General features: G+C 46.4%; 2 long non-coding RNA genes across 2 annotated transcripts; one reads left to right on the top strand and one right to left on the bottom strand.

Annotated features, from left to right (window-relative positions):
* Nucleotides 1-12,001: 12,001 nt before the first annotated feature.
* On the top strand, nt 12,002-22,156 carry LOC133276526 (uncharacterized). The gene is made up of 3 exons (XR_009745904.1): nt 12,002-12,106; nt 21,536-21,637; nt 21,754-22,156. It is a non-coding gene; the product is annotated as an uncharacterized LOC133276526 (long non-coding RNA).
* Nucleotides 16,776-19,912, bottom strand: LOC133275061 (uncharacterized). Its single transcript, XR_009745383.1, has 3 exons — nt 19,424-19,912; nt 17,520-17,619; nt 16,776-16,855 (listed from the first exon to the last, which is right to left on the bottom strand). It is a non-coding gene; the product is annotated as an uncharacterized LOC133275061 (long non-coding RNA).
* Nucleotides 22,157-27,121: the final 4,965 nt, after the last annotated feature.

The following is a 27,121-nucleotide window of genomic DNA, read 5'->3' on the forward strand; positions in this document are numbered from 1 at the left end:
CAAGGCTGGGGAATGTCATACCACATTGCTTGTTGGTATTGCACATGATGTGTGTAGTGTCTGTAGGCAATGTCCCTGGATATGTTAGTGACACCTTTGCCTGCAGCCTGCATGGTGCTGTGGTTCATCATGTTTGAGCTGAAGGTTTGTTTCTGTAATGACCAAAGATCTTGTGCTGCTGAAATGCCCACATGATCACATCATACTAGCAACCTGGATGGCTGTATCTACGCTTGAGAAGCATCTCCTCCTAATACACTGGAAAAGCAATTGTCACAAACACAAGAGGACTTAAAGATGGGTCATTTTATAGGCACTACTATATGGAACTAATATTACGAGTGGTCTGACATGGAACATTACCAAGATACAAACTGCTGGAGATCCTCACAAAGGTCAGCAGGATTTAGAAGTAGTTGCTGGCTAAACCTGCAGGAACGAGTGGGTCCTGCACACTCTGCAGTCTGCTCCATGTCCAAAAGCACCAGCCATGGAGTTGAAGTTGCTGCAAGAGCCACCCACACTGAAGAGGTGGACTCTGACCATTCACAGCCTCTGAAGCAGGCCCAAGATGACTGAAGATCACTTCATCAGCCACATATCCAAATGGTTGGAATAAAGATTTCCTGCCAACTTTGGTACACTGCAAAGGTAGAAAAATCTCTGGTGAGAGGTGACAGGGCGTAGGCACACTTGCATGCAGAGTGACACTTGAAAGTAGAACTTATTCTGTCAGCCATGACCAAGATAAGAAGTCAACCTACATCAAACATAGCTGAATCTGGGGGCATGTTCAGCCTGTGCCCACTGAGTGCCCACAGGACATACATTAAAGTTGCAGGAAACACAAAAAGACATGATTCACACATGCTGTGGAAGAAGCAAATCTTCACACAGCATCCTCCACAACTTTCAGGAAAAGGAATGGAAAAATCCCCATGCTCAGCAATACACTTCACCGGCCACTTCCCTCAGATAACGTTTGGTTGCGTAATGCAATGTTTAAAACATTCTAGCATTGGCTGATGTTCCTCAACCAATCAGTTCACATCTGTTTTTTTTTGTGAAACTTCTTCATATTTATCCTCCCAGAGCCTTCAAAGAGGAAGTTGATGTTTTCAGAGATGCAGCAGGAATTCTGGATTAGTTTGGGGTTGGAGTTTTTTTTTGGGATGAAGAGGAATTTGGGAGAAAAGTAGTTCATATTTGCTCACCAAGCCCTTTGTTTTGCAATATGGATACCAGACATGAATAGGAAAAATAACATAGGTTTCCCTCGTGAACAGAAAGGTAGCTTTTATCCATAAAATGTCTCAACAACAATCCAAGTAATGAAAAGAAAAATCCTGTCATGGGAGACAATTGGTTTGTCACCATTCAGACAAATATTTGTTATGCAAAACCAATTCTCATTGTAAAACGTCAATGCAGGACATTTGGGAATGTTCTCAAGAGCTTTATTCCCATCCCTGCAGTAATACAAAGTGACACGATTCAACTGCCTGCATTGCAGCAATGGGTCAACCCCTCCGAAGTCATGGTGGCTGGGTAGGGAAGCTGCTTCAGCCAGAAATCCCAGACATTTTACATCATGCACATTCTGGTTCTCAGTTTCCCGTTACTGTTTTCTTTCAGTTCAGGGATAATCCTAGATGTATGTTTCTTGCCATCTAAAACCAAGAGAAAAACCACAACAGTATTTTCCATGTAAGCCAAAATCTTTCACATGTGCCAACTGTCAAAGCAGACAAAAGAGCTTTGATCATAGTCAGACACCATAACCAGCTACTTGTTTTAATTACAGAAAGTTTTAGCTATTATTACATGACAGGCTGGCACATTCAGCACATGACATAATTTCATGAAAGCTTTTCATTTCTCCCAGCACAGCTCCAGCCGGAGGCTATTGCGCTCACAGCAGAAGCATCAGTTCGAACCAAGTCAGGGAGAGATCCCAGACAGGGACCTACAACACCTGATCACACACTGAAGCCTGCTCCCAGCCTGGGTGGGAGACCATCATCCTCGGTGCCCCAGCCAGGGCAGAGCTGTGAACTGCCCACAGATCATGTGTTTTCTTTTGTTCTTTTCGTTTTAAAGATGAAACAATTCTAAATCCCTATGTTCTGGGACTATTGCATATTGCTTTGACTTGATGCTTCTCTTTTATTTATAGCTCCCTAGCTGGTTTGGGATGACTGATGAGATAATCCCCAAAATACTGTGTTCTTTTCCTGCATGGATCGCTGCCAGACCACCAGAAAAAAAAACAGCTGTGGCTCAGGTCAGTCCAAACAGTTTCACAGGTATTCCTGGGTTACTGCGTGCTTTCAGCTCCCTTAGAAATACTTCCATTTTGGCACAGCTTTCTGTGAACAAACTTACAAAAGCACTGATGAACAGCAAATCAAAGGGAGCATGACAGTTGTCAAAAAGGCTCTGTTCTGTTTTAACAAATGCTTATGAGGACTCATTTTCTCATAGCTGTGGAGCTCTAATCCTCATCTATTCAACTCATTAAAGGACCAAATTATATCCCTTATCACTACATCTAATTTCAAATTAAATCAAGTAAGCGTATTAAAAGGAATAAACACAAATATTTACTGACAGCGATAACATAGGAAGTGGGCTGAAAGAACGTCTTTCCCTTAGAAAACAGTGGAAAGCAGTGTCAGAGCTTAATTTCAGAGATTTCAGTTTAACGTCAGAGATTAACAGCCATTAAAACATCTTATTAACTCAAGTGCTAATTGAGTGCTTGGCAGGAGTAACAGAGCAGTGCCAACCGTACACATGCATAAAAATGGCTAGAATTTGGAGAAATTCTGTGGCTTAACATTTTATTACTTTTATGACTTGCTTTAATAATATGCTTGGCTGGCTTAGGTGGCCTTACCTACTTCCTTTGTGCCTGTTTAGAAGATGCCATTCTCTGATGGCACACAGTCTCAGCTCTCCTTAGAAGAAGTTAAATCCATTTGCAGTCCTTTAGGCTGAGATCTTCCCAATTTGGCTGGACTGTGTGCCTTGCAGTGATGCCTGAGTTTGCGGGATGAAAGGTGCAAACTGCTGAGCTTTGCGCAGTCTCAGTGACATGACTGCTGATGTGATGGGCACGGAAGGAGGCAAGGGGGGCACTGAGGGAACAACTGCTCTAGCTATTCCAGTAAAGAACCCATGACCACGCTGACCACCTCCTCCCCAGGACTGGTGTTTGGTTTCCAGAATACTGGATGATTTTTCGTTCTTGTACATAGACATCTATGGTTTGTAGGGAGAAGTCAGACTGACATTACTCCTTCCTCCACATTTGACCTCTAACTGTGATGGTTTTTGGTTGCCACACATTGCTTCCCAGGTCCTTTCTTCCCTTAGACCCATAGCCTGAGCAGGCATCCTATCATGGCTTCCAGATTGAGAGAGGACAGCCACAAATTGCTGTACTTTGCCTTGGCAGAAGCACAGAGATTGCCTCCACTCCCTTCCCCACCATTACTCCCAGTGGGAGGAAAGCAACTAGTTTTTCCTGTCCAAGCAAAGCCAAGACATCATATTGCCTGAATTTTGCTTAGGGCTCAAGGGAAACACATCCCGCTCCTGGAAGTGTTGCTCCAGACCTCTCCCCTCAATGACTACAAATAGAGATGGGTGGTAGGGACCTCACTCCTTTAGGGCAAGCCTGAACTTCAAATAACACAGTCTGAATTAGTTGGGCACAGGCCGGAGATGTTACGAGTTCAGCACATTCTAACCACATTACAGATACTTGAACACCAAATGAGAGCCAGCAAAATTGATGAGAAGTTATGGGTCATGAAGTTTGTCATGCATAAACCCACTGAAGGTCTAACCTTGTTTTCTAGCCCTCAGCAGAGACACACCCCAAGTCTTTAGCTACAAAGAAAGCATTGGATAAAGCCAGGATTTACAGCCAGGCTATAGCTGCCCTCACTGACCCAAGCTCTTGACTTGTGTGTGGCTTCAACACGCGCTCCCATACGCTGGGAGTCTGTGCTATTATTGCAGTGAGTGTGGCTCCTCCAGCTCAGCAGCTGCAGGGTTGGTAGTTTTACACAGAGCTGACTGTAGTTAGGAGCCCCTGGAAGATGAGTTTAAATCTGTTAAAGTGCACTTGGTTTGTTTGCAGCTCCAGTGAAGCATGGGTCAGCAAGCATGAATGACCAGGACAGGGCTGGAAGCTGTACCTGGGACAATGTTCCAGCTGTCAGGCTTGCACAGGTACTCCTCAGAGGTTGTAAAGTGCTTCGAGTGGTTCAATGCACTGGGAGCCCAGTTCAGAGGAAGGAGGGAGGTTGTGCTGCATAGATCACCTTTCCCAGCCACCTAGAACTGACCAGCCACCAAACAACCAGTGCTTATTAATAAACTCCTTTAAGGAAATTGGCTGGAGTCTTACTTTGCATTGTGCGGAATGAATGGAGCTAAATATAATCCCGAGTTCATTTCGCTGCATAACAATGCGAGAGAAACTTCCTGTTCTAGCAGCAATCCCTGAGCTTAGAAGTAGGAGTTTCTCTAGGCTGGGTGAAATTCCTCAAATCTCAAGAAACTTTAAGGTCACTCTCTAAAGTCCCCTCTCCTCCCAAATAAAGATATTATTTGAATACTCTGTGTGAAGGGTAACGCAGTGTCTTTATTAGAGCCCAGCTGAAGGCACAGGATGTTTTAATCAATGAGCACGCAGAAACAAAGGTACTTCTTGGCTTAAGACCCAAATTCAATAATTATTTTTTCAGCTGAACGGGAATAAAGACATTATTTAAACATGTATCTGTCATCTCACACTGCCTGCGGCTTGTTGGGTGTCTGTTTCTCAGGAGCACTGTGGCAGCTTCTAATGTAAAGGGGAAAAAATATAACCATTTCCTTGCATGGCTTCATTTGGGATTACATCTCCTTCTGTGGATCACCATGTCAGGAGAGGGTTTCAGGTGCTAACAAAACCCATGGTGGGTGTGCAAGTGAACAGTTGTCTTTGCAAAGAGGCCTGTTTGTGTTTCAGAGTCACAAAACAAAAGGCCTCTGTGTTTGATTTTTGGTGCTAAATGAAGCACAGCCTGGCTGGGCTGCAGGAGAGATGGGATCACTGGAGAACTGGGAGCTCAGCAGTGGCACCGCTGCCAGGGCTGGGACCTGTGAGATTCAGTGATGTAAAAATGCTTTAATCCTGCCAGGCTCCTTCATTCTGCCATTGGTTATGCTACCAAACATCAGCCTTTCTGATGAGTTCTTCAGGAGCAGCTTCGATCCCCCAGTGCTGCCAGAAGGAGCAACCGCCTTGCAAAGACCTTTGCTCTAGGAAATAAACAAAGAGCTAGTCTGTGAGTCATTTTTAGTTCTGCAGGTGCAAAACCTGGTCTTTTCCTTTTGTGACAGTGCCATGCATAATGGACATGAACCCAGTATTGCCAACAGATACTGACCATTCAGCTCAGGGAGCACCTGAGGTTTTGGGTTCCATTCAAGCCCCGCTGGGCTGCACCAATTCCCATTAGAAGAGCTGTTCAAGGAAGTCAGGCAAACCACAGTTGTTGTGGTGGGGTGGACACTTCACACTTAATGGGTGGTGGAAGCTTTAGGAGACTGCCAAAGCCAAAGTAAGAAACTTTGGTGGAGCGGTGAGGTCCCTGGGCTCCACACATCTGAGGCTAAAGCACTGGATCAAGGGTGTAAGAAAGGAGGAGACAGAAGCTGGTGAGATGTAGACAGAGGTTTATGTTGGAGATGAAGAGAAGAGAGGGCAGGAGGCCATGACCTTGGGGTAGGAGTGAGAGGAGGTGGAAAACAAGAGACATGCTGGGTACCTGATGAGTATCTGCTGGTGTTTTCCTTGGTGTCTGCTGTTCAGGAGCACTGGGCTTGTGCTTCTCTGCCACATCTGTATGACTTGCATAGACAGACACTGGCATCTGCAAGATTCTACCATGACTGCAACAAGCTATTAATTTCTGGAGGGCTGCAGCTGTACAGAGACAACACACAGATCACCTTACCCTCCACAAGTGAGATCCTACAGGAGAAGACACCTTGGTAGCCTTCAACCCAAGGCAGCAGCACTCAGGTGCAAACTGCTGCCTTGATCATAGTTCCACATGACCTGAACCTGCAAAAGAAACTCAACATTACCAGCTGCTCCTATCCAGTGAGCTGGATGGTCAGGAGCAGCTTTGAACTGCATGTGTGCCTCTGCATCACCTGTCTGCCAAGTGGTGTTTGGCCTCTCAACTTGGAGCATCACCATGTGGCACTTTCCTTCACTGTCCCATGGTTGTGGTTCTCCACATCTCTGTGCGATGTGGCTCTGAGGAGCTCCTGGCATAGAGTATAGGGTGGATTACAATGGGGGAACATGTTGTGGAGCTACCTCTGCTCACTGGATGATGCTGGAGCTTGGGCTGTCCCCTCCGACAGAGGCTGAGATGTTCCAGCACAGCCATGGAGGAGACAGGGCTCAAGAAAGACATGGTTCAAATAACTGAGATGCCTTTTTGTACATCAGACAGGCCCTGCAGAAACTGCTGAGCTGCGAGGAGAGGCTGAAGCAGATTTCATGCTCTTGCCCTGCTCTTTGATGCTCTCAGCTAACAAGTTAATCAGCCACTTGTTGTCATGCCTGATGGGGGAAATAACAACAAACACAACCAGAGGATGGACTGTAGAGAGCAAACTATCTTCTGGCATGTGCTTCTTTAACTGCAACATCAAAGATCACATCAGGACTTTTGTAGAAGGTTGTTTCTCTGAGTTTCTTTAGCTCTGAAACTATGAGGAGTGTCAAACCCCATTTGCAGAGAAGACCTGGGGAGGAGGATGCTACTGAGAGGGCAGAGATGTTTAATATTTCACAAAGGGCATGCACAGACTAACACACAGTTCTCAAAACCTCCTCATTAAAATGCTTTAATTAACACTGGTTCAAGCACCAGCAGACGTGGAGCTTCGTGTGTCTTGAACACACTGGGGGTGCTGGGCACTGCCCAGTTCCCCATGGGAGTATCCTTTCACTTTCTCAGGGGAGGAATGTGTCTTCAACCCCCTCAGTATCTCCTTTTAACACTGGATGAGTTTCCTCATCTTGAAGGACCAAGAAACATTTTTTTTTCACAGGACGATGTACCAGCCCAGTGATCATTCATGCAAACAAAGTCAACAGTGTAAAGGGAGCAGCAGGGATGATCTTTCCCCTTTCAAAGGCTGTAGTTTCAGTTCCCCAATGCCATCTATCCAGCATCCAGACTAGGCACTCTCCAGCTCCTGCAAAGGGAGTACTCCTCTGTCTTTGGCTATCTTGTCTCTGTTAGGAGGAGGGACAAGAAGAGTGCTTCAGAGCAAGCCAGACAACAGCAAAGCAGGGCACAACCCCACCTCCACAAGGTCATTTTAAAAACAGTGAAGTCACATCCCCAGCAGCTTCCTTCAGTCAGCACTGACGTGGGAGGAAGCTACAATGAGTAAGGTCTGATGGAGCACTCATGCTGAGTGAGCAGCTGGAGGAGGGCATCCCCACACCCAGATTGGCCAGAGGATGGCTCCTCACATCCAGAGGGGCTGGAGGAGGACATCTTCATATCCAGATGGGCTGAAGGAGGGCATCCCCACACCCAGATGGGCTGGAGGAGGGCATCACCGCATCCAGAGGAGCTAGAGGATGGCATCCCAACATCCAGATGAGCTGAAGGATGGCATCCCAACATCCAGATGGGCTGGAGTAGGGCATCCCAGCATGCAGACGAGCTTGCACTTCAACCTGCAATAGATACAAATTTCCATTCCAGAGAAAATGCATTTTAATTATGCAAACTCTATGCGCATTTTTAAATTTTAAGGGAAGAAAAACAGGACCCTGCCTTATCTTTTTGTGAAATCGTTATTCAGTTTGAAATGCATGGATAATTAACAACATTATCATGCAAATTTAAGTGAATTGAGCTTGCTGAATTAAAGTGACTTCACCTACCTAACCATAAGAATTGCAACACGAAGCTGTTGCAACGCAGCTCTGAGCACTGGTTTTAGTGCAGCACTGTAAGAGAGGGCCTGTGGGAGGGCATCTTCTGAAAGAATGCAGACGGTATCTTTTAGGAGGAATTCATCCTTAGGAAACCATTACCAGCTTTATTTTTCAGACTGGGCTGGAGTTTATACACAGAGCCACATGCACAGAAAGAAAATAATGACTCATTGAATTTAAGCCAGATTTTCAGTGCTCCTCCCTCTGCTCTTTCTCCCTTGTCTCGCTGCCCATGAGGCACATCAGCCCTTTATCAGTGGTAAAAGCAAAGTAAAAAATTCTTACGTGTTGCCTCTGAATGGGAGCCATCAAGCTTTTTCAGGGTTGCAGTTCTGCAGAGCTCTCGTGTCAGACTTGTAGTCACATGAAAGATACCCACCTACTGAGATCAAGTTGTTTTCACTTCCTGGGATTTTACAGCGTCACGTCTTTGACTGGAAGGTTTCAGACATCAGCGCTTGAAGAGGATGTGCACAAACAGCTCCCCTTGTCAGAAAAGGACCACGTTAAGGCTCCTTGAAAAGCAACCGTCCAAAACAGACCCTGAATGCTCAGGTGATTTTTCCAAAGAGATTTTGGGGTTCCCCCTGCCATTAACTTTGATAATGCCCACACAATAACTTTGATCTCTGTAAGAGATCATGCTTAGGAAATACCTCAGCTCTTGTTCAGTTGTGGCTTGGGTGGAGTGTCCCAGTCATCCCTCCTGGACACTGATGGGGATGTCTGTCATTCTGTCATTGCGGAACAGTGCTGATCGCAGGGACACAACATCATGGCTGATTACAGACACTGTGTTAATGAATGTTGTCCTTAGAGAGTCACAAACAGCTAAGACTGGATATTTTTTCTCCCCAGGTACCTATAAACTGAGCAGAGGCCTATCTGGACTGAAATGCTTTGATAGTACATTGAAAGTGTCAAAACTGTTGTCACGTGAACTCCTGTTTTACTGGTATATAAACTACTATCACATTTGAACTATCAGTATCACATTTGAAAAAGGTCATAAATGCCATATAAGTGGACAATATTAGATACAGGTTTGAGTGGTTTTTAGATGCAGCACCCTCATTCTCCTACCCCCTTGCATATCTTAACACAAAAACGTCTGAGCCCAGTGCAGTATTCAAAAAGCTTTAGATGAAAGAGGAAACAATGTGCTGCTTCTTAGAGAAGCAAAGGGATCCAGGAGTTTCCCTCTCCCTGAAAGTCACTGGAACTTCATTTGCCCAAGTGACTTCAGAAAATGGGACTTCAAAGCCCTTCATAATTGTACAGCTGAGAAAAATACAGAAAGGCTGTAACTACCCTAAAATTCTAAACCATTTAATGCCTTTTTACAGAGCACATTTCCATTTATCAACTGTACCCAACGCTTCAAAGAGCGAGCAGTGGTGGTCAGTTCATCTGCCCATCCCTTCCTTCTAATTTTGTCTCCCACTTGTTGAATCTTGCTTTTGGTTGCACATCCATAGAGAAAGACTTACATTTTCCTACGTGTCTGCAAAACACCAGCCACAACACCTGAGCCCTCTAGGTTCTACTGTAATAAATAGTAATAGTAATAATAATAATGGTTCCCAGTGTGGACAGTGTGCAGTGAGGCAGCCAAGAGCCCTACCATGAGCAGCTTTGTACTCTGACATCTAATTACTGGTGAAGAAGAGGGTGGAGGAAGACCAGCTATAGCAGGGGAAGAGGGAAAAGCTCTTGGGAGAAAACACAGGTAGACTTGCTGTCCTCGCCTGTGCTTAATGAAGATGCTGTGACTGAATGCCTTTATGGTCTCACCCCAGAGAACCCCCCTTTTGTCTGTGTAGACTTCATGGTCCCTTTCTGCAGCCAAGGGATTTCTGCAGGCTGGTGTAGACCTTGAAATGCTCTGAAGCACCAGCAGAAGTCATGGGACAGCAAACATATAGGGACTGTTGTGCTGTTGGGAAAGGCTGGGAGATGGGAATGGACTGTACAGGGCAGGTACAGGAAGTTTGCTGGGTCCTGAAACTCCTTGATTTATCACCCTGGTGCAAAGCATCTGTCCAGCACATGGTCAGTTGACATGACACAGCTAAGAAATCCCATGTGGAAATCCGACAGCCTGAGACATGGAGCTGTATTTATGACCAGGGTGGTCCCTTTCACCCTGTGTTTCTGCAGGCGGCTGAGCTGCAGAGCAGAGAGTTGGGAGGGAGGTGGGTAGGTCTTCCTGGTTTATGGGAAAAATCTGCAGTTTTGGAATTTGTTTTCGACTCTGAAGCAGGTAATAAATTTGTCATGGATTGTAATGCCACAGTTGTTTAACTTGAGGTAGATCAAAGTGTTTGGTGTCTGTGAAAGCCAACATAGGCTGTTAAAATAATCCATTTTCTGTAAGACTGAAAGACATTGAACTGAAACGTTCCAAAATAGAAATTAAATTTCTTGTTACCAGTTTTTTTTCTATTTTTTTTTGTCCAAATTGAAGCATTTCTGCAAGAGAATTCATTTCTCAGCATTTCCAAGCAGAAAACACTAGCCCTGAAGTTTCCCACCCCTGGTACTGTTATTGCACCACTGCCAGAATAGCCCCAAAGCATCCAAAGCTGGAGAAGCTGGGGACCCGCAGCTGCTTGTGCTGGCAGCAGCTTTTGGGAGCAGTCCCCGTATGCTGATGTGGGATACACTGGGATGGCCTGGGATACCCAGAGTGGACACCTAAGCATTCGCCCAGAGCCCTGTTAGCGAGGCACACGTGGACGGCTGGTTGCTGTCACTGCAGGCAGAGCTGGAGGGCACTGCACATGCAGCTGCCTCTGCACAGAGCAGTGTCCTGCCAGGCATTTTCTCATCTGAACAAATTACCCCAAAGTGCCTCTAAAACATTCAGTTTGCTAGAAGGAATTGGAGAGACGTGAAGATACAGGTTGCTTTGTGCTGAGCTGACCAGAGAACTGCTCCTGCGTGATGTGGCACAGCAGCAGAAGGTGAGAGGCAGATGAAGGCACGTCAAAGACAATGATGTTCTGCAGTGACATGTTGTCCTGGAGTGTAAATTAGGAGCTAGAAGGGCTCAGTAACAGTTCAGCACGTGCTGACAGCAGGGTCTGTTTGTGCATCAGGAGCCGGAGGCAACAGCCCAGCCTGCAGGACCAGCTGCAGAGCGATGCTAAAAGGTAGTCTAAAAATAAAGTGCTTATCAGGGCGAGAAGGGCCAAGTATTTCATCACTCTGCCTCGAATGATGACTAACAGCACGGGCTAGGAGGGTTTCTGGTTTGTTAGGAGCTGTATGGTGATTCACAGTTTGCTGGGCTGGGGCAAATACCTCCTGTTGGCTTCAGCCTTGCAGGAATGTTGGTGTGACCGCTCAGCTGTGTTGTCCCCCACTCAGTGGTACCTCTACTCCTTGTAACGCAGAACAGAAAACACAGCACTTTATAGAGAGAAGCACATAAACCCCATGGAGTCATGGCTGGGCCAACACCTGGAAGAAGCAGCAGGTTTGGGGTTAGGTGCTCAGCTCCCCCTTGCCCACCTGCCCTGCAGGGAAAGGTAAGCAAAACATGCCCTGCAAGGGAAAAGAAAGCTTCACCTCATCAGTGTGACTTGACTGACTCTGTCCCCAGCATTTCATTGAACACAGGGGTAGGTTTGAGTCTCACAGGCCTTGCATCCCTGGGGCACAGGGAAAGGGTAGAGAGAAGAGCCTGGCATGGGCAGAGCGCCAGCAGGGTGCACCCACCGCCCTTGTAGCCCTCACCGCAGGCAGGGCTGGCTGTGGGCAGGCTCCCATCTGGCACGGGACCGTTTCAAACCCATGGCCGCACCACACCACGACAACCTACATACACCCTGTGGCACCAAGGGGCAGCAGCTTGCACCCTCGGGCTGCGTTTACAACGGCTAACCCAAAGAAGAGCTCTGCAGCGCGGTTGCGCTGGGTCGCGCACGGACCCGGGCACACACGGATGCAGTGGCACGCTCAGCGCTGCCGCCGCGCCGGGAGCCCTCGCCGTGGGAAAGGCTTTGATGCAAGCGCATCTCCCAGGGCCGCCCGCCGGACTCCGCTTCCCCTTGGGTACCCGATCGTGTGAGCAGCGGCGCCGCCGCGCACGCAGGAGCCGCATCCTGTCAGCCCCTTTTGCAATCAGCGGGGCCATCGCCTTGGCCGCAGCGCAGAGGGGTTGCGACACGTGGGGAGCAGCAGGGCTGTGTGGGGCAATGCAGGGCTGGTTCCGTCAGGGTGCGGCGCCCGCTCCTTGCACCCAGGCTTTTACTCTTCGAGGGACTGGGGCTACGTGCATCAGTGGATGGTTTCTGCGAGTAATTCTCCTCTCCGCAGGAACGTGTATCTGACTTTATAATTCGTGCGTGCCTGGGAAGTTCAATCCAGTCCCACTGGAGTAGCAAGCTCAGTGGGAGTTTATTTATTTAAAAGAGTGCATGGAGTAGCATGGAAAAGAAGTAAAAATCTATTGAAAACCATAAATCTTCATCCTAAACCAGCTTTGCTTTTCTTAAAATACAGTCTAGGGAAACTGCCTGTAAAATGCGGGTTCCACGGAGCCTTGGCTTTAGCAGTGCAGTCCCTTCAGAATGATATTCTAGTATAATAATTAAAACATTTACAAAATGAAGATAATCTATGGCTGTTCCAAGTTTCTATGGAAATTTGGAGGCTATGGTGTATGCAGCTGTTCCCAGCTAATGCAAAGGTTGGCTGTAGCTCTACTTCTGAGCCCATTTGTAACTTAGGGGATAATTTATCTGTTCTGTTTACACAGTTCTCAGCTTGCACAGCCCTCGAGTGTAATGTTTCAATAGTTCCCAAGCAAAAGCCTGTCTTACCCTCCCAGCTCAGCCTAAGCAATTAGTGTTCTCAAACTCAATGAGACACCTCTGCTGAAAGGTGTGGGTGCTTACTTCAGTGCTGCAGACACTACATTGCACGAGGTATATCAGAACATCAGACGCATCAGCAGAGAAATGGAAGCACTTGTTCATGCTGGCCCATGGTACCCACAGATGCTCGCTCTGATGGCTCTGCTTCACATTCAAGGTGCAGTTTTGCTGTTGGTGCTGGCCTCAAAACTGCCAGCAGTGGAAGGAGCTGGCACAGCTGGCACAGAGCTTCTGCCAGATCTTTGGCTGTTGGTATGGGTCCATTCTTGTGCCCTTGCTCCTGAACTGATGGTTCCTGCTAACAGGTTTTGGTGAAACAAAAGGTTAACTCAAAACAGGTTAGCTGCACACCAGAGGAAGATGAAAAGAAGGCAATACCCCCATAGGATGAGGCTAGCATCTCAAGGGCAGTCAAATATTTTTATCTAAAGCCATGGGCATTGTTATGTGAGTTGCTGCATTAACACTTTTACAGACACATCAGGAGAGGGCAGTTGGGTGACAAATCAGAAAGGCAGAAACACCCAAGAAAGGATCTTGAGTACTATGATGTAGGACTTTTGGGGCTGACTCCACTACCTGGTACTTTATAAACCAGGCTGATAAAAAGCTGCAACCGCTTGTGGGGAAGCAGAGAGCAGGCATTTTGCACCTGCTCATCGTCGTGACATGAAGATGTTGTACGTTCACAATCTTATCTCCAGTGGCTCTGTAGCTGATGTAAGCAGTTTCCATTTTGCAGTTTTCAGTTGCTAATGAAGAAAATATTAATAACCTCTAAGCAAAGAAAGTCCACCCGTAGAGCTGCACTCCAGCAGTACGCAATGGCCCCAGGGTGCAAAACGTTCAAGTCTCATTGAAACAACAGCATGAAAATCTGTTTTTTACAATGGGAGGGGAAAACTGACAGTCAGGACTGCACAGAAGAAAATCTTTCAGCTGAAGCAGTGCTGCAGCTTCCCATCCTGAACAAATATTTAGTAGCATTCACTGAATGATTCCCATAGCATCAGTTTGAACTCAAAGGCAGAAAGGCTCAGTGCTACACAGTGAGAATTAAAGAAAAAAGCCACCAGCCAAAAATATGCCAAAACACACAAAGCCCCCCAAAGCCAGTGCTTTAATTCCTGATTGCGTTTAATCACTGCAGGACAGCTGAGTTACGGTTGGGATGGAGGCGGTGATGGCTCAGAAGTGTCATTGATTTTAGAGAACAGCTGTATCCAGAGGCCCTCAGTCAGTTCTTAGTAAAAATTATTTGCAAATATACACATCCCACAGTGTCAAAGGGGACTACAACAAAGCTGGGGAGGGACTTTTTTGACAAGGGCATGGAGTGATAGGATAAGGAAAAACGGCTTTAAACTGGAAGAGGGGAGATTTAGGTTAGATATTAGGTAGAATTTCTTCCCTGTGAGGGTGCTGAGGTGCTGGCACACGGTGCCCAGAGAAGCTGTGGCTGCCCCATCCCTGGCAGTGTTCAAGGCCAGGTTGGACACAGGGGCTTGGAGCAACCTGGTCTAGTGGAAGGTGTCCCTGCCTGTGGCACGGGTTGGAACTGGATGAGATTTGAGGTCCCTTCCAACCTAAACCAATCTGTGACTCTAGGAAAACCCAAAGGAACTGAGAAGCTAAGTCTCACTTCATATGGCAGGCCTTCACTTTTGCTTGCCCCAGCCTTCAGCCAAGCCAGAGATGAAGAAGATTGGGAAAAACTTCTGTGTGCTCAGGGCTGAGCAGGATCAGCTGCACCACCAGAGCCCCGCTGCTCATGGAAACACTTGGAGGAAAAAGCATTTCCTGCCATCCCAAGAATACTAATTTGGCTCATGTGTGACACTGCAAAGGGTCGTGCCAATGGAGAGAAACTCTGCTGATAAGTCTGTGTACAGGGCTTGCAGACCTGTATTACTGCAAGGGCACAATCATGGCATTGTTCATGGTACTTAGTTACAGGGCTTACTTTACAGGGGTTTTCAGTGCTTATAAAAGTTGTCCTCAGCAAAGGAGAAGCGTTGTGTTATTTTCTTGTGGACATACAAATGTGCATATTCTGTAGTACACAGAGATGTAAGCCAGGCTGAGACCAATGTGAACCCCTCCACTTCCTGAAGGGCAGGATCACAGCTCAGCTTTACCCCCAGCAGACACAGACACAGATGCTGTGATGAAGAGCAAGGCCCCGTCCACTTTCTGGCTTCCACTGACTTGCAGCATTGAGAGTAAGGAAGGGGTTTGGATGTGACACAAGAGTGATTTCCTAGGAAATGACAAGATTCGTGGAGCTGTCTGTGCTGAGGGGTTGTTTGCAGGAGCGCAGGTCTCTCTGTGGCCATGCCAGTGTTTGCAGTAATAAATCACTTGTTTGCTCGGATGCATTCCTTATTCCCCATGGTGCTAAGTCACACAATCATGTCACTGTGGAGCATCGATGATTTTCTGTAGTTTGTTGGGTGTTTTGGTCCCCAGCAGACCGTCTGGGTATGCAGGTTTCCTTAAGCCAATGTCTTAAATTTCCAGTTGGATGTTAGCTGGATTTTGGTCATTGTCTCACCTGCAGCCTGGTTAGGCTGTGAAAACGTGCCAGCATATGGTTCTGCTGCTGGATTATAACATTGGTCACCTCCATCAGAGCTGTTTCCTCTCCTTTGTGGCACAGGAGGGAGGAGTGAGCTTTCTGCAGGGCTGCCATCCCTCCTGCATCTCCCAGCTCTTCACAGGTCTGAGGGCAGGAGGGCAAAGCCTCAGCCATAAGGGACAGTTCTGGAGAGATTTGCACAGAGCTCCAGGCAGCATGAGGGGGCTAAAAAGCAGGAAGAAATCTGCTGTCCTTTCTGTGCAAATAGTGCTAGGCCTGTGCTGAAATACTGTGCTAAATCAGAGATTTACCCCCCCTGCCAATTCTGCAAGAAGAGAACCAGGTCCTGGTTGCAGGTTGGCTTTAACATGCCAATCCTGTGCACAGGCAATTCAAAGATAAAATATGGCAGGTTTCAGTAGCACATTGGTTTCCAGCTATTCTGGATCAACATCATTCCAGTTCCTGATCAACATCGTGATGAATGGTAACAAAACAAGAATTAAACTTGGATTTAGCTTAGATTAACCAACAAGTCTCCTTCAGACCCTTAAGAAATCCATTAGAAAGCAATCTGCACAGTCTGCTTGCTTTCTGGTTTTCAGGACACAAGCTCTTGCCCTTATGGCCAATCTTGCTGTTTCTGTGATTACACTGTTTTAAACCCAGAGCCTAAAAAGCTCCACATGTATTTAAGTCTCTCCCTGTACATATAAAGGCTTTGTATTTTTGTTTCAATATTATTATTATTTAAATTCTGGTAGGGTATTTTCTTTGTAACTCCTGCTGCTACACACATTAAACCAGTTCTGAAGTTAAATAGCAATTAGAGCAAGCGTTAAGATCATCAGCTGCTCAGGTCTGTTAAAGCAGAAACTATTCTTGAAGCAATCCAAGAAACACATCCCAGCTGGCCAAAGACAACACACCTTCCTCGTGAAGGACAGGGTTTTGTGCAGTTACAAGCAGCTGCATCAGACCACTGAGCTCAAGGGGAGCCCCAGCGCCAGCTAATAATGCAGCTGCAATGTGGACGTGTTCTGGGAGCAAACTGCGCTCTGGTTTGCTTTCCCAAAACAGAGGAGTTGTGCGCAGTGTCCCGCTGTCCTGTGAGCATGTACACTCATCGGGGAGACTCAAGGCAAACCTGCTTACAAACAGCACAATGATGCCAGACCCAAAACCGTGACAAGAGCTGGGATTCAGGAGTACATGGGCTTCTTTTGGAACCAGCCATCCTCACCCCTACCTGGCTTTGGCTGGGGTTTCCACGGAAAGGGAAGATCCTTTCTCTGTTGTGTACAGAAGACAGGGCACATCCCTCGCCAGGCTGCAGTACTTGCAGTGGAGAATGCATTCCTGATTAGAAATAACCACAAATTCCAAAGTAATTTACAGCTAAAAGGAAGTTTAAACCCTAAAAATGTCCTTTTCTTATCTTCCTTTAGTCCTCTGGAAATTTAATACAAGAAAATCTGAGTTGAAACTTCTCAGATGTTTTGATTCACCTTAATTCTTAAATTCATCTTAAGTCTAAGGGCAGTTGTGTGATGTTCATCCTATACCATCTTTCAGGCAGTACTGCAAACTGCAAGGGTTGATTAAGGAGAAGCCTGCATGAACACCCCTTCCCCTGTACAGCTGCTCTCATGGACCTCCTTCAGCATGGTGGGAGCCTGTAGCCATGGTGAAAGGAAGGAGGGTTTCTGGTGTGAAAACCTAACTTTACAATTGCTGCTGGTATCATAGGCACTCACAAGATGCCTTTTTAGGAGGAAGGAGGGAGTAGGACGTGCACATGCATGCAGGGCACACCAGAAGGGATGAGTACTGAAGCTAATGTAAACACAGCCCTCCTGAACATACAGGTTTAACCATTTGTCTGCATTTCTTGAGCTTTTAAGCACCTGCATTTAAATAATTCACACCATATTCTTTCAACCCTATCTCTGTTTTAACATCTCTTAAATTAAGGAACACAAGGGTAACACAGCATGACATTTTAAGCTATTTAGCTATTTACCTGGGGCCCTGGGTTTGCCTCCTCCTGCCTTGGGCAGGTCCCTGCCACGCACCAGCTCCTCGGGGTTTAGTTCTGCGGTCTGCACCCATCTTCCCCTCTCCTGTTTAATTGACAATTCATAAAATGCTGATTCTGCAGTGATTTTGCCATTTTCCTCTGAAATGGAGCATAGAAAGAACTCATTGGCTATACTAATACATGAGATAAAATGGATGGAGACTGCAGAACAGTAAAATAATAAAAACCAAAGACACCAAAACCATCCTTAAAACAGAAGAGAGCAGTATTGGGTAGGGAAGAGATAAGCACCTTGCTCTATATACTTCTCAAGTGCATTTTCTTTGGGGAGAAAACTAAAAATAAGAGTTCTGTATCCTAATACTCTCACGGAGACATTAGAAGATCATTACACTTGTAGACTTTGTGTCTTCCCTAGTCCATTAACATCCCATTCCCACACCTCATGCAAGATTTCCCTGGAGACGCCACCTTCTTTCATCACATCTGATATCTAATAAAGACATAAGAGAATTTAATAACAGACTGCACAGGGGAGACTTCTGCTGGAACAGCCAAGGCTGCTGCTGATGTGTTGAGATGCTGAGGAAGGATAAGAGTGACCAGGAAGCTGTGGGGTGTTTAGTTTTGGAGGTCGTGATGGTGAAGCCACTGATATCACCCCAGCCAGCCCAGACTTTGCATGAAGTGAGTCACAAGACGTTTCTCCAGCCGTTTCAGCTTTGCCTGATCAGGTCTCATTCCCTGTCACTTGGCTCTACACATTTTGGAGGGGGGAATACCTGGTCTGAAGGACCTTGAGACAATACAGCAAGTGAAGGAGACCAAAGTGGTTAGAATGAATTTGCACCCAGTTTAAACACACTCGCTGTATTTAACAGAGTATTCCTGGGTTGCTTAAAGTATCTGCTGCCCTGCTAGAGAAAGCAGCCCCAAAAGGTAGTGTTCGGTCTCCTACTAGAACAAGTATTGCATGAAGAACACAGTGCTTTTATGGCCCTGCTCTCCCAGCCCTGCTATAGTTTCCACAGCCAGATATTTCAGGAATTACCATTGGTTTTATGTGCACAAAGTGAAGCACCTCATGTGCACGCTGACGTGGACAGTGGGATTCAGTGCACCCTCAGCAAGTTTGCCGATGACACCAAGCTGTGTGGTTCGGTTGATACCCTGGAGGGAAGGAATGCCATCCAGAGGGACCTTGACATGCTTGTGAGGTGGGCTGATGCCAGCCTCATGAGGTTTAACCATGCCAAGTGCAAGGTCCTACACCTGGGTCGGAGCAATCCCAGGCACAGCTACAGGTTGGGCAGAGAAGAGATTCAGAGCAGCCCTGCAGAGAAGGACTTGGGGTGTTGGTTGATGAGAAAATGAACATGAGCCGGCTTCAGTGTGTGCTTGCAGCCCAGAAAGCCAACCGTATCCTGGGCTGCATCAAAAGGAGTGTGACCAGCAGGTCAAAGGAGGTGATCCTGCCCCGCTACTCTGCTCTTGTGAGACCTCACCTGGAGTATTGTGTGCAGTTCTGGTGTCCTCAACATAAAAAGGACATGGAACTGTTGGAACAAGTCCAGAGGAGGCCACGAGGATGATCAGGGGACTGGAGCACCTCCTGTATGAAGACAGGCTGAGAAAGTTGGGGCTGTTCAGCCTGGAGAAGAGAAGGCTGCATTGAGACCTCAGAGCAGCCTTCCAGTATCTGAAGGGGGCCTATAGGGATGCTGGAGAGGGAATCTTCTTTTTCTTCTCTTAATCTGGAGCTGAGCAAGCATTTTCAAAGCAGCCATCTTGAATAAAACCACCTCAAGTGTGAAAGTGAAAAACCAAGGCAGCAAAAATACCATGTCACTTGTGAAAACTGGCAAGCTACAACAAACCACACTGACCTGATGGCTGGGCCTTGAGGTTCTTGTGGGGCTTGTTCGTGCAGTGCCTGCTAGGTCCTTTGTCAGTCAGTTCTAGTGCATCTTTTACAAATCCATGTTCACATATATTCGCCTTGCAGAGATGTGCTGGGACATCTTCTATAAAAGCTTTGATTGCTGGTGACAGGTGATTGGCTTCACTGCAGATTGTCCATGATTCCTCTCAGGTGCGTGTTTAAATAGAGAAGGGAATAAGTCAAGTACAGACAGATGCTTGGTTACAAATATATTAGATATATATATACTATAAGGTAAATATAGATAAGAAATGGAAGATGTCTATTTGCTGAGAGCTGAACCAGGTACCCAAGGGTGATGTCAACTGTGCCCTTTAGAGCTCAGCTCTCAATTTTGGCACTATTTTGCTAAGAAGGAGAAACATTCAGGATACACTGGTAGCTGCATCAAGGTTATTGGTAAGTAAAGAACTTAGAACCCTTTCACTGCCTCTTTCTCACTAAATCTGTGAGTTTGGGTTTTGCTACACTAAACGCATCTCAACTTCTTTTTAACTGTTCAACGTAAATTGCCAGATTTCTTACATGCTTAAGGAGATTCCCTCCAAGATGGAGTACAGTTGAGATTCATTTCCAAGCTGTTTTCTTCCAGCAACATCGCTATATTTTCTTGTTCCTGCACAGGTTCGTTGCTTCCCTTGTTCTGGGCTCCCCACACTTGGTGTCCTCATTCTGCCTGTGCAGATGCATCCACATGGACCTGCTGCATCACCCACTTCTACAGCTCCCGATAGGCCCCACCACTTTGCTATTGGAGCAGGGACCCACAAGGAAGAAGAGGTTTGCAAAGTCCAGAAATAATCTCAGGGAGAAACAAGGAAATGCTGAGTGTTGGTTACTTGGCAAAGGCTGCGCGTTTGCTGCCGCTGTGGAAAACGCCTGGGAGGCACCATTAACCCAAGTCTCATTGCTAGGGCTTGGCTTGTGTCCACACTGCTAAGGACCAGCACCCTCTGAAGGGCAATGGTTGCCCTCATGCTGTGAGCTCCCTGCAGAGCCTCACACACCCTGGGTCAATAATTATTGTATCAGGAACCTCTTTGCTTTAAAGTTTAAATTCCCCAAGTGATGGGAGGAGTGCAGCCTGCCAGCAGGATGCTTTTGCAGCAGGACATGAAGGTGTTCGGGGTTTTGCAGCATGGCATGGAGGTTGGTGGAACATGATGCCTCCTGAGATGGTAGGAGGATTGTCCAGGGTAGAGTTTGATCCAGCTCATGACAAGCTCTTCTGTCTGTGCAGCCTTGGAAAAAACAATACTGACAGCCATGCCGAGGTTTCTCCTTGGGAGAAACCAGTTGGTTTGCTCCAGAACAGAGACAGGAGGGAGCTCATATGCATGCCATGGAGACAGCCGGTGAGCAGAGCCTGGGGGAACAGAGGCAGCCAAATTGGTTGTGTAGACAAAAGGTGCTTTCATACCCCTATCGTGGTCTCACCAAGCGAGATGCTAAATAGAGCAAGCAATGAAATTTATGCTCACCGTCAGCCGGGGCTGGTCCCTCACTGCTTGCTCACCACGGTCACAACTATCTGTCTGGAGGTGTTTATGGTCCATGGTTTTTCATCCGCTGGGAACTCCTAGAGCTTGGCCAGATGAGGACAAGCTTTGTGCACTGGCTCTGCAGCTTTTAAAAGTTAATGTGACTCAACAGCAGCTCTTCTTTGTCTCATTCAATTGCCCTAACCTTTGATTTTGGGCCTGTAGAGGGGTTTAGGCTGAGTTTTAACCTTAAGATATAAGATACATTAAGCACTCTCATAAAATCAAATTAAATAGCGCACAACTGACTGATTCCAACAGTTCCCCATCCCATTTATAGTCCACATTTTCACTAATGCAGCTGTGGCTGAAAAGCAGTATAAGACAACCTCATTCTCTATCATACATAGTCCATTCAGAGCAATACATGAAAATGTTTACTTTAAAATATAAATGTAATTATAAAGGTATAATTACAGATAAGACTGTGCCTCTTTGAGCCACCTCAAATTATAGCTTCAAATTATAACAATAAAACAGGGTCAAATAAATGACCTCAATTAATTTCATTACAGAGTGGAGCAAACACCACTCGGCACGGGATAAGCTTACACTGCCTGACCTCATTTCATCTGTCCTCATACCCTGCCACGGAAGAGTGCCTGACAGCACATCAGGTGAGCCCTCCTTCCCAAAGACGTTGCTAAGCAATCAGCTGCAGGGTTATAAATGTTGAGTGCTTAATATACGGTACATGGGAGTAGGGATTAACTTTAGGTTTTTTTCTTTCCAGGTACCGAGGGAACTAGGATGGCTCAACTGAACTGCCCTGAAACAGTTTGGAATCAGAAATCAACCAGATTTAAAGCTGTCATCAGTATCTGTGTACAGACTGAACTGATTTATCGTGCGTGCCATGTGCTGAGTTGCAAAACCTTACTGTATTAGTGATTTAACAGGAGGAACAATTTGATTTGTCATTACTAATAGGGATGTAACCAAATTAGTCTCCCACATACTTTATGCTGATGAGGTCATGCTTAGATTTCCCTTTGTAGATTTATATTCTCCCTAATCAAAGCTAAGAAACATATCGTCTGAGTAACACTGTTATGAAATACTGAAGAATTTTCAGAGGGGTTTAGAAAGCCAAGAAAATCATGGAAGTAAAAATCAAATATAAGCTTTAATATTCAGCCCTATGCTGTACATTTGATTAAATATTAATTCACAGCCATGTGTTGGGTACTTACAACCAAGCTCTCTTGACCCATTTGAAATGCACGGTCACGTTTGTAAACTTGGCATTTGAAAAAGGACAGGTCAATGCTGTAGATCCCGCTTAAATCTTTCCTGCATTTCTTGCTTAATTAGTGGCCTAACTCTGCCCTTATAAATTGTTGACTTGATCGCATTTGTGGAGTTAGGAAAATATTGCCTTAAGACAGAGCCTTTGAAAAATGCATTCTGTCTGCAATACTTTGTTTGGTTGTTTCTTTTAGCAAAGCAACAAGGGATGAAAGGATGGCAGCTGAATTCTGGTTTATTCAAAGGATCTGACTATTACAGAACTGCCATCTGAATGAGAACATTGGGGTTGGGCTGCTTTGTAGTTGAAGAGAGGAAAAAAGAAATAGCCACTGGGTAGAGCAGCTTCCTGAACAACATAGTGGGATACGATGTGAGATAAGAAGCAAGAGGCTTGTAGTGTGAGCTGGGATTTGGGGAGAAAGATGGTTCAGAATGCTGCCTCTGCTTCTGCCCTGCAGCTTCCCAGATGGTACCTTGCATCCTTGACCATGGCCAATACCTCCATAAATATCAGTGAATGATTTGCTACCATCAGCCCCTGCTTTGATCATCAAATAAGGCCAGCTCCATCCCACGGAGCCAGATTTTCCCCATCCGCAGCCATTGGTTGGTTCCAGTATCTTGCACTGAAATGTCTTGAAGGTTTTTGCTTGTGCAAAACTCTTAGCATTTCATTCGGTACCAGGGCTTTGATCTCCCCACTTGAATACTGCATTAATTCAGAGCTCCCCTGGGTGCGGGAGTTCACAGCATTAGTTAACCTCTTCTGGAAGTCTCAAACATGATTTGGAGGTAATTCTGTGCATTGTGACAGAAACAAAACCTCATCTTTAATTAAAGATAGAATAAAAGGGACTTCTCTCCTTAGCCTAACCAGAATCCAGGCACCAACTATTTGCGCTGCTTTTTCACTGCATTGAAGAATAATTGCAAAGTCAGCCTGCAAGTCTCATTTGTGGTTGGAAAAGAGGACATGTTCCTGAATACCACCAAGCACCTGTGAGCAATGAGCTAGCTAGATCCTCTGCATTCAGATGCAGAGCTGGCTGAAGCCTGAGCTTTCCACTTCTCTTCCCAACAGCTATTAAGTGTGTCCCAACCACTAAGGGGGTAGATGGCGACTATCACCCAGTGCCAGAAGGCAGCTTTTTGCTGGTGGTGGTGGTCACTTCTGTGTAGGACTCCAGTCTATACTTGTTGGGGTTGGTTTGTTTGTTTGGTTTGTTGTTTTGGTTTTTAATCTAATTACTTTTTTGTGTTATGTTTCCAGGTTCTGATCTGTAACCATTCAATGGAACGCTGCAGTCACTAAGGTCTGTGCTTGGTTTCATGCTCATCCTTCCACCCCCATGATTCTTACCTGCCTGCTCCTGGGCAGAACTGAGGATTCTGTGGGGTCAGTCCTGCAACCCTCTGACCATGTCCATGGGCTGTCAGAGCCTAGAGCCCACATCATCTGGTCCGGGATGGGTCCTACCAGTGCTTTACCATTGTATGAAAGCAAGGCGCATCACCACTAACACATACAGCTTTCTCCTACCACCGTGCTACTGAGGTGGCCTGAATCCTAAGTTAAAGCCACTACCAATGTCTCCTTATCATCTCAATGGAGAAACAAACCCCTCTTTTGAGTGGACAGGGCTGCCACCTGGAGGCACCCCAGTTTTCCTACATAGTCAGTGGAAACAAGGAAGTGCCAGTGCAAGACGGACTGCAGGCTCCAGAGATATCCGACTGGTCACATAGGACATCTGAGCATCCATTTATGCAGTCAGGAGATGGCAAATTTGGCACCTCAGTTAAGCAGATGTTCTGTGCTAGCGCCTCCCTGGGGTTAAGGATTTAATCGTGGAGCAGGGTGGTTATTTGCTCCCAAACCCTCAGGGGTTTTCTCCCCAAGGCCCAGGTTCAGGCAGGACCATCACTCCCACCTCCCCACTGATGTAACACTGTTAAATAAACCAAGACCTAATGCACTTCCATCTTCCCCTGTGACCACAGGCCCCTCACAAACCCCTTCATCATCAACTCTTCTCTGGTCAGTACCACACTCTGACTTGTTCTGCAGAAGTCTTGGTGTTACCCAACAGCACCAGCTTCCCACGGGGACCGGCGATACGTGCAGCAGGGTTGTGACAGGGCTTGTGGCACCACGGTGCTGCCAACGTCAGGAGCTTTGAGCAAGAGGAAACAGCCTCACAAACAGATTTCTTGAGAAGTCAGTGGCGAGGCAGAAACGAAAGACGAAACCAAGTACCCAGAAATTCACCCCATCAGCACACAGCTGCCTCCAACCCATCATCCCTCTCCTGCCTGGGCCAGGGGATGGTCAGCACAGCGCTGCTTGGGGCTTCTTCGTACAATGTTCTGGGCAGCAAAGTAGCAGAGCAAGGAGGTGGAGGGGAGTCGTGGTGGGGCATGTTGCCCCTAACACCTCACCTGGTGTGGTGGCCAGGGTGTTTCCTGCACCTCTGTGTCCTGGCCCTTTTGCAATACCTGGAGCAGTAAGTACCTGTTCAGCAGCAGTAAGGAGAGGGGTAAGGAGAGGAGGCAACCTCCCAGGAGAACACAGGAGATCTGTTATGGGAATTGGAAACCCTTCAAATGTTCACGTCCCATTAGAAAGCCACCACCAGCCTCCACCGTTCAGGGGCATCCCTGGGAGATGCAGCCAGTGCAGCCACTTCAGCAAAAGGCTGCTCCCACAGAAGTGTGGCTCTGAGGGTTGATTGCTTTTTTCCCTAAATAACTAATGTGGGGAAAAGGCAAGTGCAACCACGGAATTTCCAGAATCCATGGAAACACCATCATTTTGGCACCCGTTTCTGTTTCATGTGCAACATGGGGCAAAGAGACCCTGATACCTTCACATGTTTTTAGGTTGTGTCTTACTCCACAGGCGACATTTCGTGCACTGTTAGGAGATGCTCCAAATGCAAGCCATCACCTGGCAAACAAATCAATGGCTGCTTCTTTGGTTGCCTAAAGAACAGATTTAGTTCCCCATTCCCAAAGTATTGGATGAGTAAAGGTTTTCCCTCAAACCTCACAGACGTGACAAGGACCTATGGGTCTGTTCCCAGAGGAGAGGCTGTTTTAACCCATCTCCTCCTAGCCTGGCAGTAGGAAGCCCTCCCAGCAGGAAGCCAGCCGTAGATCACCATGATGTTAACAAAAACAGAAGGGAAAAAAAAGAGCATTTTCCAAACCTGTCTCATTTTCAGTTTTCAGTAAAAATTATGAAGGGCATGAATTTTTAGGCAGCCATCAAGTAAATTCACTAAGCTGGTGACAGGATTCTGTTCTGACTGTTTTACTTGCATGACCTAGAGCAAATCTTACCTCTTGTCTTCCCTGCCCCTTGCCTTGCTCCTAAGTTTTCTGTCAGCACCAGTTTCACCATGGGAAATTTTCCCTCTTTCCCTGGGTGGGTTTCTTCAGTTTGCCAAGGATTCTGCTTCTTGTGCTAAAAAATCCACATGGAGATGGAGAGCTGAACTCAACCCAGCCAGCAGCGACGGGTGGTTGAGGACTCCAAACCCAAACCTTCATTTGAACATTCACCATCACATCTCTTCCTGCAGAAGCAAAAACCTTCTCAGCTAAAATTGCTTCTTGATGTCCCCACTTTGCCCCTTGTATGTGGAGGGTTGGAGCAGAGGTCAGTTTGACCCCCTCACTAAATGGGGGAACTTCAGCTGAAGCAGAGGATCTCAAATCATAACGTTAAACCAGATAACAGACTAACTCCATCTCAGTCTCAGCTCAAGGTGACAGCATTGTTGCAACCCTGGAAATGATAGGTAGCACCGTAGTGTACCACAGAACACCAAAGAGCACACTTTGCCCATCAAAACATCCTCTCTCCAGCTAGTATTTCACTACCCTCTTACAGTACTTTCCTACATGAATTGCTCTGCTGAGCAATAATCTTATATACAGCCATTAAGGCAAGGCTCTTCCTGTCTGCCCCAGGGTTTATGCAGCATTTCCACTGCTCGTGCTAATGCTGCAGCTCTCATTCAAACACCTCCCTCTTCTTCACTCACCTCAACGCCATCAAAGTCCTTCTCACACCAAACAGCTGCATCTCTGTACCCAACAGCAGAGTAAACCATTGCCAGCAGGATTTTACCCCATTACGTTCACACACTGCCAACGTGCAAACCCCGGCTTCTCCAGTTTGTTTGAAACCAGTCAGTGCCTTTTGAATTATTATTTCACATGGTTTGTGGATCACTCCTCTCAGCATCTTGCTGGGGCTGGTTCCTCTCTCTTCATTGGGAAGCATTGCCCTTGCAGCCAGGGTCTTGGTGCTAATGCTAAAGGAGAAGCAGTTTTAAATTCCCTTTCTATCTGTCCTGAAGACGGGATATTATGGAAACACGGAAACATAAAGGGAGTGTAATACAATCAGCATGCATGGATTTGGAGAGCAAGTATCGAAACAAACCTTATTCTGAGATACATTTACCGAGTCTTTCTTTTAAAAGGAGTGAAGATTTCCCACCCCATAAGAGTTTGCATTCTGGCAGCAGCCCTCCAGGAGAAAATCAGAACATAAGGAGCAAAATAAATAGCATTTTTCCACTCAAAACAGGCCAAAGATAAAAACTTATCCTCTATTGCATCCATGCGATAAAGGCAGGTGCCCAGCCTTTACTTGCCTTACCTAGAACAAATCTTACCTTTTGTCTTCCCTGCCCCTTGCCTTGCTCCTAGTGTGTTCAAGGGACAGTTGTGCCATTTAACTTTGCTGGTCTGGAGGTTTAGTCATTCCTTAGCAAGAGCAGTGACTTCCATGAATTAAAATAAACCAGTAAAAGAAAAGGTGTCATTTTATTCCTGCC

This window comes from Pezoporus flaviventris, unplaced genomic scaffold, assembly GCF_033815535.1.
Source record: "Pezoporus flaviventris isolate CSIRO_AGI_PZ_B2104156 unplaced genomic scaffold, CSIRO_AGI_Pfla_v1 ptg000002l, whole genome shotgun sequence".
NCBI classification, from domain to species: Eukaryota; Metazoa; Chordata; class Aves; order Psittaciformes; family Psittacidae; genus Pezoporus; species Pezoporus flaviventris.